Source organism: Nuphar pumila, chromosome 7, assembly GCF_984573655.1.
Source record: "Nuphar pumila chromosome 7, dmNupPumi1.hap1.1, whole genome shotgun sequence".
NCBI lineage: Eukaryota > Viridiplantae > Streptophyta > Magnoliopsida > Nymphaeales > Nymphaeaceae > Nuphar > Nuphar pumila.
The window spans coordinates 79,481,516-79,495,092 of record NC_143255.1 but is presented as its reverse complement, the minus strand read 5'-3'; the positions used below and the strand labels follow the sequence as shown (position 1 = coordinate 79,495,092).

The window sequence follows — 13,577 nt, the reverse complement described above, 5'->3', positions numbered from 1 at the left end:
GCTCTAATGGCTGCTGCCCCACCTTGGGGAAGAAGAAGATCCACACAAAAAATAAAAATAAAAATATAAATTAACAAAAAACAATAAAACTAAATAACAACTATTTTGATAAAACTAAATTAGAAAATACTAAAAAAGAACTTCTAATTGCATAAAGGCAAACATGAACAGCAATATACTGGAATTTATTAAAAACATAAAGAAATAAAAATTCGACTTTTGTAATTTTTGTTTTTCAATAGATCCAAAAACACAAAAATGCTAAAAATGATTCTCTAAAACAATCCGAAAATAAGGAAATGACTTAATCACAACTTTATGCTGCTGTTAATATGCAAAATATACAGCAACCCACCCAATTTACTAACCTAAAAACACAGATTTAACTAAAAGGCAAAGATCGGCTAGAATAAATCTAGCCGATTTTTTTTTCTTTTTCAAAAATGAAAACAAACAAGACACAAGCACAACCCACGAATAAAATGAATTAAAATGAACTTTTATAATTGGATTTTCAGCAAAACAACTCAATACATATGCTGGACATAAAAAAAATCGAAACAAAAAAATATTTTTGTAAAAATCAAGAATCGGCTAGAAATAGTCTAGCTGATTTTTAGATTTTTTGCTTTTCAAGTGAAATAAAACTTGCAACCCACAATCCAACGACTAAGATGAATGAAAAGAGAAAAAAAATTTATTAGTTTTTCTGTAAAACAGCACCAAGAACACCTATGACAAAATTGAAGAATCGGCTAGATGAAGATCTAGCCGATTTTAATGAAAAGGATGAAAAATCAACAAAAACTCGATTAAAATGAATCAATCAAACAAATAAACCTAAGCTAACGTGCTGGCCTATGCATGAAATCTAATCTAAGGTTGAAACAAAAAGAAAAATAAGAAACACACAGAAAATAAAAAAAAGAAAACCAACACACAATTCGGTTTTAGCTAGAAGAGAAGGAAGAAGAAGACCTACCTTTTGGAAGATCCGACAACCGGGGGGGATGAAGAAGAGCGGACCATGGCTGGAGATGGACGTCCTAAACAGTTCGAGAATTCTGGTCTTCACCAAAAAACAGTACCTTTGCAGCTGCTACACGTTGGAGATCCACCGACGATGGAATGTGAGTCGATTCTTGATCGGAGGGTGTAGAAAGCCGGATGGAGGTAGGGCCGGCTCACCTTGTTGGTGTGTTTCGCACTCCCGCACAAGGTTAATGGTCTCCACCTCTGCTACACCTGCAAAAATACAGAAAAGTGGTGAAACTACAGCAAGGAGAGAGAAAGAAATGGAAAGGACACAAGAGAGATCGAAAATATGCTTGAAAATCAAGCATAGACCGGTCTTCAATGGCCAAAACATGGAGGGATGGAGGGGAAGAAGCTGCTGGAGTTAGAATCACTGCAAGGGACGTCCAAACAAATCCAAAGACAGGGCTGGAATGGGCGCCCCTCTCCTTTTAGGCGATTTGACTTCTTTTGGCTATTTTACAAAAACAGGTTTAAAATAAAAATATTTACTGGGCGCCTCTTTCTGCAGGGGGTTTTTAGAAAATGTTTTTACAAAACTTAAGTGGGCTGGAGTTTGGTTAAATCCATGTAATTTGGTCCAGATCCAAAGTTCAAATGAGCGTCTGGATCCAAATCTCTCAAATCGGATCCGATATTTGACCTGTTACATTGTAAATGCCATAATTCCTTCGTTTTAAGTCCGATTTCAATGAAATTCGAAGTCAAGCTCTATAATCATATTATGCACCTAAGTGTATGCTTTAAACCTATAGATGATGCATTTATTCAGTGAAAATGTATTAATAAAATGTGATATTTATGCATCATCAAATACTCCCATGCTAGAATAATTGCTAGTCCCTAGCAATACACTCTAACATGCAATAAAAATATGGACTACCCAATAATCATGAAAGCTCTTACAAAAAAAAAATACTAAAAAAAAAAAAAAAAAACTAACTCACTTTCGTAGGAATCACGGTTGCATTTAGCATATGCAACAAGCCCTTTAAACCCCTAGCTTACACTAGTGGACGAGTAAGGTCTCGTGAGGGTTTGCAGAGATGCTACCAACAAACATCAATGAAATGCGAGGATGATCTTTCAAAAATATTAGGCTCTTAAGAATGGAGTTGTAATAAATATTTCATGTAATTGACATTCTCAAATCAAGTTTAAAAATCTCATGCCACCACAGTAAACATTCTTTTCCTTCACTTTTCTAATATTGTAGCTAGTTCTTGATTTTTCTCCGACAGTCAAGTATTCTCATGTTTTACTCATTTATTCTCACTTGTATATTTTCTGCACAGTAATACACATATATGCCTAAGCAATGAAAATTTTCTCATTCAGTATATTCTTTTTCTTTCATTTTCACTCTTTTTTCAACTTTTGTTTCTTGAGCATTCTTCTCATATGAGCACTATTTCGAATAGTTAGTTTTCGTGATCCGTGTAGCGAGCTTTGGGTCAGTGACTCCCAAGCCGGCCGGCCTTAGGGCACTAGATACAAAGTATCCCTCAGACTTAATTGCTCGAGTCACTAGACCTTCTATTCTAATAGTTTACGTATAGTCTGCCTCTCGTCATGTGCAATGTCTCTATCTCTTAGGCTTTCTATGCAGTCCCTGTAACAAGCTTTCGAACCGATGACTCCCAAACCAGCTGGCTTTGGGGCACCAGGTGTAAAACACCCTTCAGATTCTACTTACTCAAACTACAAAGGCCACAGATATTAACTAGACAAGAAGATGATCTCCTTCGTTATCCTTTTCGTTAAGATATTCAAACACTTCATCTCGTGTCTGAGTTCCACTACTAGGATTCACGAAGACATCAACAACTAAATGTAGCTCTATTCTTTTAAACTCATTTTTCAAACACATCTTTCCATTACTTATTTCTTTCACAAAACATACTGTGCATACTTATACTAAAGTGATTCAAAATTTTCTAACAATCAAATACTGTCTTTTCTTTGAATTATCTCATAAACAACTACTCTATTTGACTCAGTTCAGAAAAAAAAATTTATGGGGCTTAAAAATTTATAAACTGTTAGATTATGCCAAAAACAATCATATATGCTACAACTTGTTCTCAAATGCCTACTTTGATTACCAATCATACAAAAAAATTTTAAATTTTTGTGTGCATGCATCTAAACCACCCCCCCATGCTTGAATGACACTGTCCCTAGTGGCATACAAAATGAATAAAAATGTAATGCAAATGCACACTAAAAGACACTAACAAAAATATGGGAGAAAGGATAGATACAACCTGATTTGCTCTGAGCTTCTGAAGTTGAATTTCATCTGATCTTTGAATTCTTTGAAAGCTCTTCTCTGTACCTGGTAACTGATACACTAAATGTTAAATTCATCCTGCATACATCAAAACACAAGTTAGCACATATGAAATGAAATACTGAATAAAGAAAAACACTGAAATGAAGAACAAATTAATGTACATATGATACATCCCTCTGGTCGAATCCTCATGCCTTCGTGAGATGCACTATCTCACACTCACCATCCTGCAAGGCATCTGAAATGAATGGTTCAGTCTTTGCCCATTTACCTTGAATGTACCTTGGGTCATAGGATCGAATAATGTCACTGCGCCATGGGGAAATACTTCTTTCACAATGTAAGGACCTGTCCATCTCGATCTCAACTTCCCTGGGAATAAATGCAAACGAGAATTATATAACCACACTTTTTGCTCTAGCTCAAAGACTTTCCTGACAATATGCTTATCATGAAATGCTTTCGTGCGAGCCTTGTATAATTTGGCATTCTCATACGCATCATTCCTGAGTTCCTCTAATTCTGAGAGTTGCAGTGCTCTCTCTTTGCCATCCTGGGTGAGGTCAAAATTCAATTTCTTGATAGCCCAATACGCTCTATGCTCTAGCTCGACAGGAAGATGGCATGCTTTTCCGAATACAAGGCGATACGGGGACATGCCAATGGGAGTCTTAAATGCAGTTCTATATGCCCAAAGTGCATCATCTAAGCGCTGGGACCAATCCTTGCGGTCCGGACGGACTGTCTTTTCTAAAATTCGCTTAATCTCCCTATTGGACACTTCCACCTGTCCACTAGTCTGTGGATGATATGGAGTGGTAAATCTATGATTGACAGAATATCTTCTCAGCAGAGAAGCTATCTGTACATTCCTAAAATGCTTGCCACCATCGCTAATCATCACACATGGCACACCAAAATGACTGAAAATGTTGTGCTTAATGAACTTAAGCACTACTCTGTGATCATTAGTCTTGGTTGCCACAGCCTCGACCCACTTGGACACATAATCAACCGCCACCAGAATGTATAAATTTCCGATTGAAGGCGGAAATGGTCCCATGAAATCAATGCCCCAAACATAAAAAATCTCGACTATCAAAATCGGAAGCAAGGGCATCATGTCCCTCTTGGACATGTTCCCAATTTGCTGACATCGAAGACATCGCCTACAGAACTCATGCGCATCCCTATGGAGTGTGGGCCAATAAAATCCTGACTGCAAAACCTTTGCAGCCGTCTTCCTACTGCTAAAATGCCCCCCACAGGCTAATGAATGGGAAAAATTCAGAATGGACTGGTACTCTTCCTCCGGAACACATCTCCTAATGATCTGGTCTGCACAGTATTTGAACAACTCTGGTTTATCCCAATAATAGTGCCTCACCTGAGATAGGAATCTCTCACGCTCATTCTTGTTCCAATGCTCAGGTATCTGCCTCGAAACCAGATAGTTCACAATATCTGCAAACCAGGGTAACTGCGGTGTACTGACTGACATGATCTGCTCGTCGGGGAAAGAATCACTGATCAGCCTCTGATCCTGCGTGGTCTCCACGATCAGTCTGGAAAGATGGTCTGCTACTACATTCTCGCTTCCCTTCTTATCTCGAATCTCGAGATCAAACTCCTGTAGTAGTAAGACTCAATGAATCAATCTCGGTTTGGTGTCTTTCTTATTCAATAAATATTTCAATGCAGCATGGTCAGAATAGACAACCACCTTCGAATCGAGTAAATAGGACCTGAATTTATCCAATGCAAAAACTACCGCAAGTAGCTCCTTCTCTGTCGTAGTATAATTCATTTGAGCATCAGACAGAGTTCTACTCGCATAGTAGATCACATAGGGCTTGCTATCAATAAGTTGTCCTAAAATGGCCCCCATAGCGTAATCAGACGCATCGCACATAATCTCAAATGGGAGAGTCCAATCCGAAGGTCTCAAAATGGGCGCAGTAATCAAGGCCTCTTTGAGAATCTCAAAGGCCTTCATACAATCCTCACTGAAAACAAAGGGCTGGTGTTTCTCCAGTAAAGTACATAGCGGTCGAGAGATTTTACTGAAATCTTTTATGAACCGCCTGTAAAATCCCGCATGCCCTAAAAATGATCGAATCTGCCTCACAGAGGTGGGTGGAGTCAAACGGGAAATGGATTCCACCTTCGCTCTGTCAACCTCAATACCACGCTTGGACACAATGTGTCCTAGCACAATCCCCTCCTGGACCATAAAATGACTCTTTTCCCAACTCAGGACGAGATTTGTCTCCGCACACCTACTCAGTACTCGAGTAAGTTTTTGGAGGCAATCTTCAAAAGAAGTGCCATAAACTGAAAAGTCGTCCATGAAAACTTCCATCACATCATCAATCATGTTCGAGAAGATAGCAAGCATGCACCTCTGAAAAGTAGCCGGGGCATTACAGAGCCCGAACGGCATACGTTTAAACGCGAAGGTGCCATAAGGACATGTAAATGTGGTCTTCTCCTGGTCGTCGGGATGAACAGCTACCTGATTGTATCCTGAATATCCATCTAGAAAGCAGTAGTAGCTCTGCCTTGCGAGTCTCTCTAAGATCTGATCAATGAATGGCAATGGGAAATGATCTTTCCTAGTTGTCACATTCAGCTTCCTATAATCGATGCAGACTCGCCATCCTGTGGTGGTTCTCATCGGAATTCTCTCACCCTTCTCGTTCTCAACCACAGTGAGTCCTGACTTCTTCGGCACAACCTGAATCGGACTGACCCACTGGCTATCAGAAATAGGGTAAATGATTTTGGCATCCAACCACTTCACCACCTCTTTCTTCACCACTTCCTTCATGTTGGGATTTAGCCTTCTCTGCATATCCCTAAATGGATTGACTTCCTCATCACAATGGATTCTATGCATGCAGAATGAAGGATCAATCCCCTTCAGATCAGCAACTCCCCAGCCAATCGCTGCCTTGTGCTCTCGAAGAATAGTCAGCAATCTCTGCTCCTGCTCCTCAGTGAGTAGGGATGAGATGATCACAGGCAGAGTCTTATCATCTCTGAGATAAGCATACTTGAGTGAATCTGGTAAGGGCTTCAGCTCAAGTTTCGGAGGTGACTCAATGGACGATTTGGCGGGGGTCTCCGCAAGTGGTGGAAGAGGCTCCCTGACAGCTCCTCAAGGTGGTCTCTCTGACAACACTCTAGACACATCTACACTATCTACACTACTATTCTTCTCTATATGGTACAGATCTAAAGAATCCTCAGTAATGTACAACTCGGGCTGCTCCTCCACTAACTCCTGCGCAATATCTACATGAAAGCAGTCCATGTCTCCTGCTGGACCCATCGCGGCATTGAAAATATTCAGCTTGACTTTCCGATTGCCGAATGAGAGATCCATGGCTCCGGTTCTACAATTGATGCATGCATTGGCAGTCGCCAAGAATGGTCTGCCTAAAATAATCGGAGTCTGGTGCTGACTATCCACTCCTTCCATATCCAGAATAATGAAATCGACTGGAAAACAAAAGTCATCCACCTTAACTAGCACGTCCTCCAAGACACCTCTCGGTACCTTGACGGAACGATCTGCCAGCTGTAGTGTAATCGGAGTCGATCTCATCTCTCCTAGCCTGAAAGAATCAAAGAAATATCCGGGCAGAATGTTCACGCTTGCTCCAAGATCGAGCAATGCGCGTTCTATCCGGATGTTCCCTATAGTACACGCAATGATAGGGGCTCCAGGGTCCTTGAGCTTTGGTGGTTTCTGATGCTGAAGTACTGAACTCACCTGCTCAGTCAGATGGACCCTGTTAGGAACTCTCTCTCTCTAGATTTACGTTTCTGCGTACATAGTTCCTTCAGGAATTTGGCATATGCCGGCACCTGCTGAATCGCATCGAGCAAAGGTAGGTTGATCTGCACATGCTTGAAGATGTCAACCATGTCCTGGATCTTCGCACCTTGCTTTCCTCTATATCCGGGAGACTCTAATGCTTTGGGATAGGGTGGTGGGGGAATATACTCTGCTGGCTCCTTCTCTTTGTGAGAAGGCTCACTCCTATCCTTCTTCTTCTCTGAGGATGAAGATGATGATGATGAAGATAATGAAGATGATGATGGAGATGGGGATGATAATGATGGCTGAGCCGAAGTAGGTGAAACAATGGTCTCTGGCTCCTCTATCCTCTCTCTACTATCGACATGAAACTCATGTTCACTCCTCAGGGTCATAACAGATTTGGCCTGCTGCTGTGTCTCAGTATGAAACAGGCCTCCATTCATCTAGTCCTTGCCCTTCGGGTTCATGACAGCCTGACTCGGTAATGTACCCTCAGGTCTCCTACTGATAGCCTCAGCTAACTATCCCATTTGCGACTCTAACTTCGCAATGGACTGCGTATGTGAGCTCAATATTTGGCTACACTTATCGAAGGCGTTCTGATTAGAGGTTTTCACCTCTTGGAATGCCTGGAGAAGTCTCTCCTCAAAAGATGTCTGCGGAGCAGACTCCTGCTGAATCGGGGGAGTGATTGAAGAAGAAGAAGAGTGAGAATAGTTCAGTCTTTGAAATGACTGAGTAAAAGATGGTTGTCGAACTGGCTGAGAGGATGTAGGCATCTGCATGGAAGATTGTGGATTCTTCCATGAAAAATTGGGATGGTTACGCCAACCCGGATTATATGTCGATGAAAATGGGTTATTCGGCTGTCTGACGTAACCCTGAGCTGCCTGAACTTGTTCATGAACAAATTCAGGGTACTGAGCTGCCGAAGGGCACTCAGTGATCTCGTGTGTCGGACTGGCACAAAGAGTGCACACCTGCTGTGTAGTGGATGGTTCTGAGAGAAGCTGGTCCAGCTTCTAAGCAATCATGTCTACCTTGCACTGTAGTGCAGTAGATGGACCAATCTCAAGAACACCAGCTTTCTTCTGAATGCTGGGTGTGGCTCTATCTGAATGAGAGCTCGAAGCATGGTGGAGTGAATTCTCGGCCAATGTATCAAATAGCCTCCATGCTTCATCCTCGCTCTTCAGCATGAATGTCCCTCCACATGAAGAGTCGATCATCTGACGATTCTTGTCAGACAATCCATCGTAGAAGCTCTGCACTAGTTGCCATTTCGGCACTTGATGATGGGGACATTTCCTGAGGAGATCCTTCATTCTCTCCCAGGTCTCATGAAAGCGCTCACCATCTAGCTCTGAAAAGCTAGTGATGGCTCTACGATATTGGTTCGTACGACCAATGGGAAAATATTTCTAAAGAAACTCCTGTTGCAATTGATCCCATGACTCTATTTCTACAGAATCTAAGGACTTTAGCCAATACTTGGCTTTGTCCTTCAATGAGAAAGGGAATAGAGTCAATCTCAAAGCATTATCATCGAAATTCTGTATCTTTACTGTAGAACAGATTTTGAGGAATTCATCTAAATGCCGGTAGGGATCCTCGTGACTAAGGCCATAAAAGGATGGAAGCATCTGAATAATGTTGGCCTTAATCTCATAATGCGGCGCTCCTATATCGGGTCTCTGAATGCAGGATGCCTGAACATAGTCTGTGGGAATGAAGTATTCCCGCAGAGGACGTGAATGAACTGGGGGTGGGGGTGGAGGATCCATGTCAGCCATTGTTGCCGAACTTCGATGAGGATGTAAAATTCTCTCTGGGTTGTCAATAAATGGGTGTAATGGGGTTCCTAAACCTCGTCGACCCTGCATACACTGGTACTAAGACCAGATGTAAGCAAACGACCTAACTCTAAATCTAAACTAACACAAGTATTAAAATGTAAATAAAACAAATAACAGTACTAAGAAACAGGTATGCTATCTAGCTATGTCAGAATGCTATAACTAAATAAAGAAATAATAAATTAAACTATTCTAAAATACTGAACAAATAAATACAGGAAATCACAAACTAAGTTTTTCTAAAACCCACATGTCTAATCGCTCCTTGCAGAATGATAATTAAGTGAATCCTAGAAAGAACAGTACGTGAATCATATATTTACTAACTATGTTAATCCTATATTCACTTACTAATCCTACTAACTAAAAAGAAAACAACTAATTAACTAACTAAAACAAATTAATAAATCAAACTCTAAGAAATAAAGTAATTAATTCGTCGTTCCCCGGCAACGGCGCCAAAATTTGGTTGATATTTTGAAATGATCTTTTTAAAACAATTATTTTCAATAAAACTTTTGGAAAATCGTCAACCAAAAATATAAAAACCGACTTTCCACAAAGTGGTAAGTACGGGTCGAATACTCAGGGAACGGGAATTAATCAAGATATTTCTAGAAAATTTGATTTATTAATTACAAATATCAATCTATAATTATAAAGTTGCTGCAATTACAATTAATCACTAAAATGAAAATGGAAAAGCAACTAAATCTTCTGCTCCACACCAAGGGTATTTCCGTCTTTTCGCCAATTAGATAATCTTCGCACTTGGACAATAACCCTGGAAACTAAATATGCTTTTCAACCTAAAAGTACAAAAAAATACAGAGTTAGTATTCTATTCTAACAAAGCAAACAATACTAAAATTAATTCTAATTTTACGAAAATAATAAAACAAATGTTACTTATCAAACAAAAATTAAATAAAATACTAAATTAATTCTAAAATTAACCAAATTAATTCTACTAATGCTGTATGATGATTCTACAACTCCTAAAATGCAGAAACTCTTGAAAATAGGTCTAAAATGCCGAAACTAAGAAAATTACGAAACTGTCCCTAACTAGTGCAAAATAGCTTTCTGACAGGTTATCGGAAAACCACTGTTTGACAAGGCAAACGAGGTCCGATTTTCCCGAAATTTGTTCTGTTCTGCAACTGACAAATTAAACAATCTGACAGTTTTTATAGAATGGAAAAACAGTATTGGAACTCCAGATATAAGCGTTTCAAATCTGGGAAAAATCAGGATATCGAAAGTCCTGTAATTTGAAATCCAGAAAAAGCGGTTTTCGCAAAACGCTTAAAAATCAGACCAAATCAACTCTGAAAGAGCTGAAATTTGGTCTGCAGTCAAATAACACGTCAATAAAGTGAATAGAACAATAATTTTTGGAAAACACGAAATTTTTGCACAGAAAATAACGCTTGTGCGACAGGGCAAGAATCAGGTTTTTATTTGAGTGCACTATTCACTTTATGAATCTATTTAAGCACTACCGAAGGCAAATTAAACCTAATACAATCTAAATGACACTGTATAATAGTGTATATGCAGATGAATATTATAATTACACTAAATGAATGACGAACAAAATACGATAAGCAAATTATGACTAAAACTACGTTAACTAACGATGCAAATGCAACTATGATATGCAATAAAATGTAATCCAACTACTAAGTTAAATAATACCTAACTACCAATCAAACAATCACAAAACACATCTCACACACTCGAAACAAATACGATATACGCACACACACTTCTACACTATACCAAATCAAATAACTAAACTACTTAACCTAAAATCAAAATAAATAACATCTAAATGACATCAAATCCACTAAAGAACAAAAGGTAGGGATAGGGTTCACTCGGTTAACTCAACTAGACTCGGTTTGGACTTGGGTAAGTTCGGGTTGGTTTGGGTGAACTCGGTTTGGATTAGGTAGGCTCGAGCTATGTTTGACTCGACTCGGACTAATGTGGACTCGACTAGGCTTGACTTGGCTAGTTGGGTTCGGTTTTGAGTTGACTTAGTCAACTAGGTTCGGTTGACTTAGGTGGACTCGGTTTAGCCTTAGCTAAGGTTGGGTTGACTTGGCTAAGGTTAACTCGACCTCGGTTTGGTTTTGACTTTGACTTAGGTTAGCTTTGGTCTTGACTCACCTTAGGTTGGACTTGGACTGGACTAGGGTTAACTTAGTCAACTAAGGTTCGGGTGGACTCACTAGGTTCGGCTTGGGTTAAGTAGGGTGAGATAGAGTAGGTTGACCGAAACTTAGGTTAGGTTTGACTCGACTAGGCTTGGCTAGGATTTGGTCTTAGTCTTGGACATAAGCTAGACTCGGTTTTGGCTAGGTTAGGGTGGATTTAGACTCGGGTTAACTTAGTCAACTAAGGATGGTTGACTCAAGCTAAGGGTTGACTTGACTAGACTCAAGTGGGTTTAGACTAGGGTTTGACTCGACCTAGGCTTGGTTAGGATTTGACTTAGACTAGCTAGGTTTTGACTAGGTTAGGTTTAGACTAAAGTAGTAACTTCTTAATTCCTACAATTAATTCAAAGTTAACGATTTTAATGGAGAGGGTTGGAAAAGGAATGTAATAATTACCAATGTCCAAACTTTGAAATGCTTTGGATTCTCAAAAATCGCCTCATTTAAAGAGGGGGTTACACTCCTTAATTGCCTTTAAAACTCATTTTGGAAAAATGAAAAGGCCAATCTAGAAATCCACGATTTTTGCTTTTCAAGATGGAATTAAAGTGCTTTTAATGCTCTATGGAAATCGTGGAGCCTAGATTGGAATTTTTGTTTAATTCCCAAAACACTTTCCAAAGTTAAGGAGTAACTCCTTTAGTGCCCATTCAAAATTCAAATCTTTCTTAAATGCCTCACACGATTTTTGAAGAACCTCCTTTTTCCAAAATCGTCAACTTTAATTGGTGCTACTTTCTAAACTAATAGAATTAAATCTACCTAGGGAATAAAAGAACTTAAATGGAAAATCGATTTCCTAGGAGTTAATGCTAACCTAATTCCCACAACTTACTTAATTGACCCCTAAAAACGGCTAGGAAAGACAACCCTAATACATTGAACCTAGACACCTTCCTAACTCACTAATGGCAATTAAGACTTTCTAAAAATTCGACCTAGAGCTCAATTGGAGCTCTAATGGCTGCCGCCCCACCTTGGGGAAGAAGAAGATCCACACAAAAATTAAAAATAAAAATATAAATTAACAAAAAACAATAAAACTAAATAACAACTATTTTGATAAAACTAAATTAGAAAATACTAAAAAAGAACTTCTAATTGCATAAAGGCAAACATGAACAGCAATATACTGGAATTTATTAAAAACATAAAGAAATAAAAATTCGACTTTTGTAATTTTTGTTTTTCAATAGATCCAAAAACACAAAAATGCTAAAAACGATTCTCTAAAACAATCCGAAAATAAGGAAATGACTTAATCACAACTTTATGCTGCTGTTAATATGCAAAATATACAGCAACCCACCCAATTTACTAACCTAAAAACACAGATTTAACTAAAAGGCAAAGATCGGCTAGAATAAATCTAGCCGATTTTTTTTCCTTTTTCAAAAATGAAAACAAACAAGACACAAGCACAACCCACGAATAAAATGAATTAAAATGAACTTTTATAATTGGATTTTCAGCAAAACAACTCAATACATATGCTGGACATAAAAAAAAATCGAAACAAAAAAATATTTTTGTAAAAATCAAGAATCGGCTAGAAATAGTCTAGCTGATTTTTAGATTTTTTGCTTTTCAAGTGAAATAAAACTTGCAACCCACAATCCAACGACTAAGATGAATGAAAAGAGAAAAAAATTTTATTAGTTTTTCTGTAAAACAGCACCAAGAACACCTATGACAAAATTGAAGAATCGGCTAGATGAAGATCTAGCCGATTTTAATGAAAAGGATGAAAAATCAACAAAAACTCGATTCAAATGAATCAATCAAACAAATAAACCTAAGCTAACGTGCTGGCCTATGCACGAAATCTAATCTAAGGTTGAAACAAAAAGAAAAATAAGAAACACACAGAAAATATAAAAAAAGAAAACCAACACACAATTCGGTTTTAGCTAGAAGAGAAGGAAGAAGAAGACCTACCTTTTGGAAGATCCGACGACCGGGGGGGATGAAGAAGAGCGGACCATGGCTGGAGATGGACGTCCTAAACAGTTCGAGAATTCTGGTCTTCACCAAAAAACAGTACCTTTGCAGCTGCTACACGTTGGAGATCCACCGACGATGGAATGTGAGTCGATTCTTGATCGGAGGGTGTAGAAAGTCGGATGGAGGTAGGGCCGGCTCACCTTGTTGGTGTGTTTCGCACTCCCGCACAAGGTTAATGGTCTCCACCTCTGCTACACCTGCAAAAATACAGAAAAGTGGTGAAACTACAGCAAGGAGAGAGAAAGAAATGGAAAGGACACAAGAGAGATCGAAAATATGCTTGAAAATCAAGCATAGACCGGTCTTCAATGGCCAAAACGTGGAGGGAT

At 39.0% G+C, this 13,577-nt stretch overlaps 1 non-coding gene across 1 annotated transcript; it reads left to right on the top strand.

Annotated features, from left to right (window-relative positions):
• Positions 1-8,447: 8,447 nt before the first annotated feature.
• LOC149832406 (small nucleolar RNA R71) lies at positions 8,448-8,553 on the top strand. Its single transcript, XR_016433432.1, has one exon. It is a non-coding gene; the product is annotated as a small nucleolar RNA R71 (small nucleolar RNA).
• Positions 8,554-13,577: the final 5,024 nt, after the last annotated feature.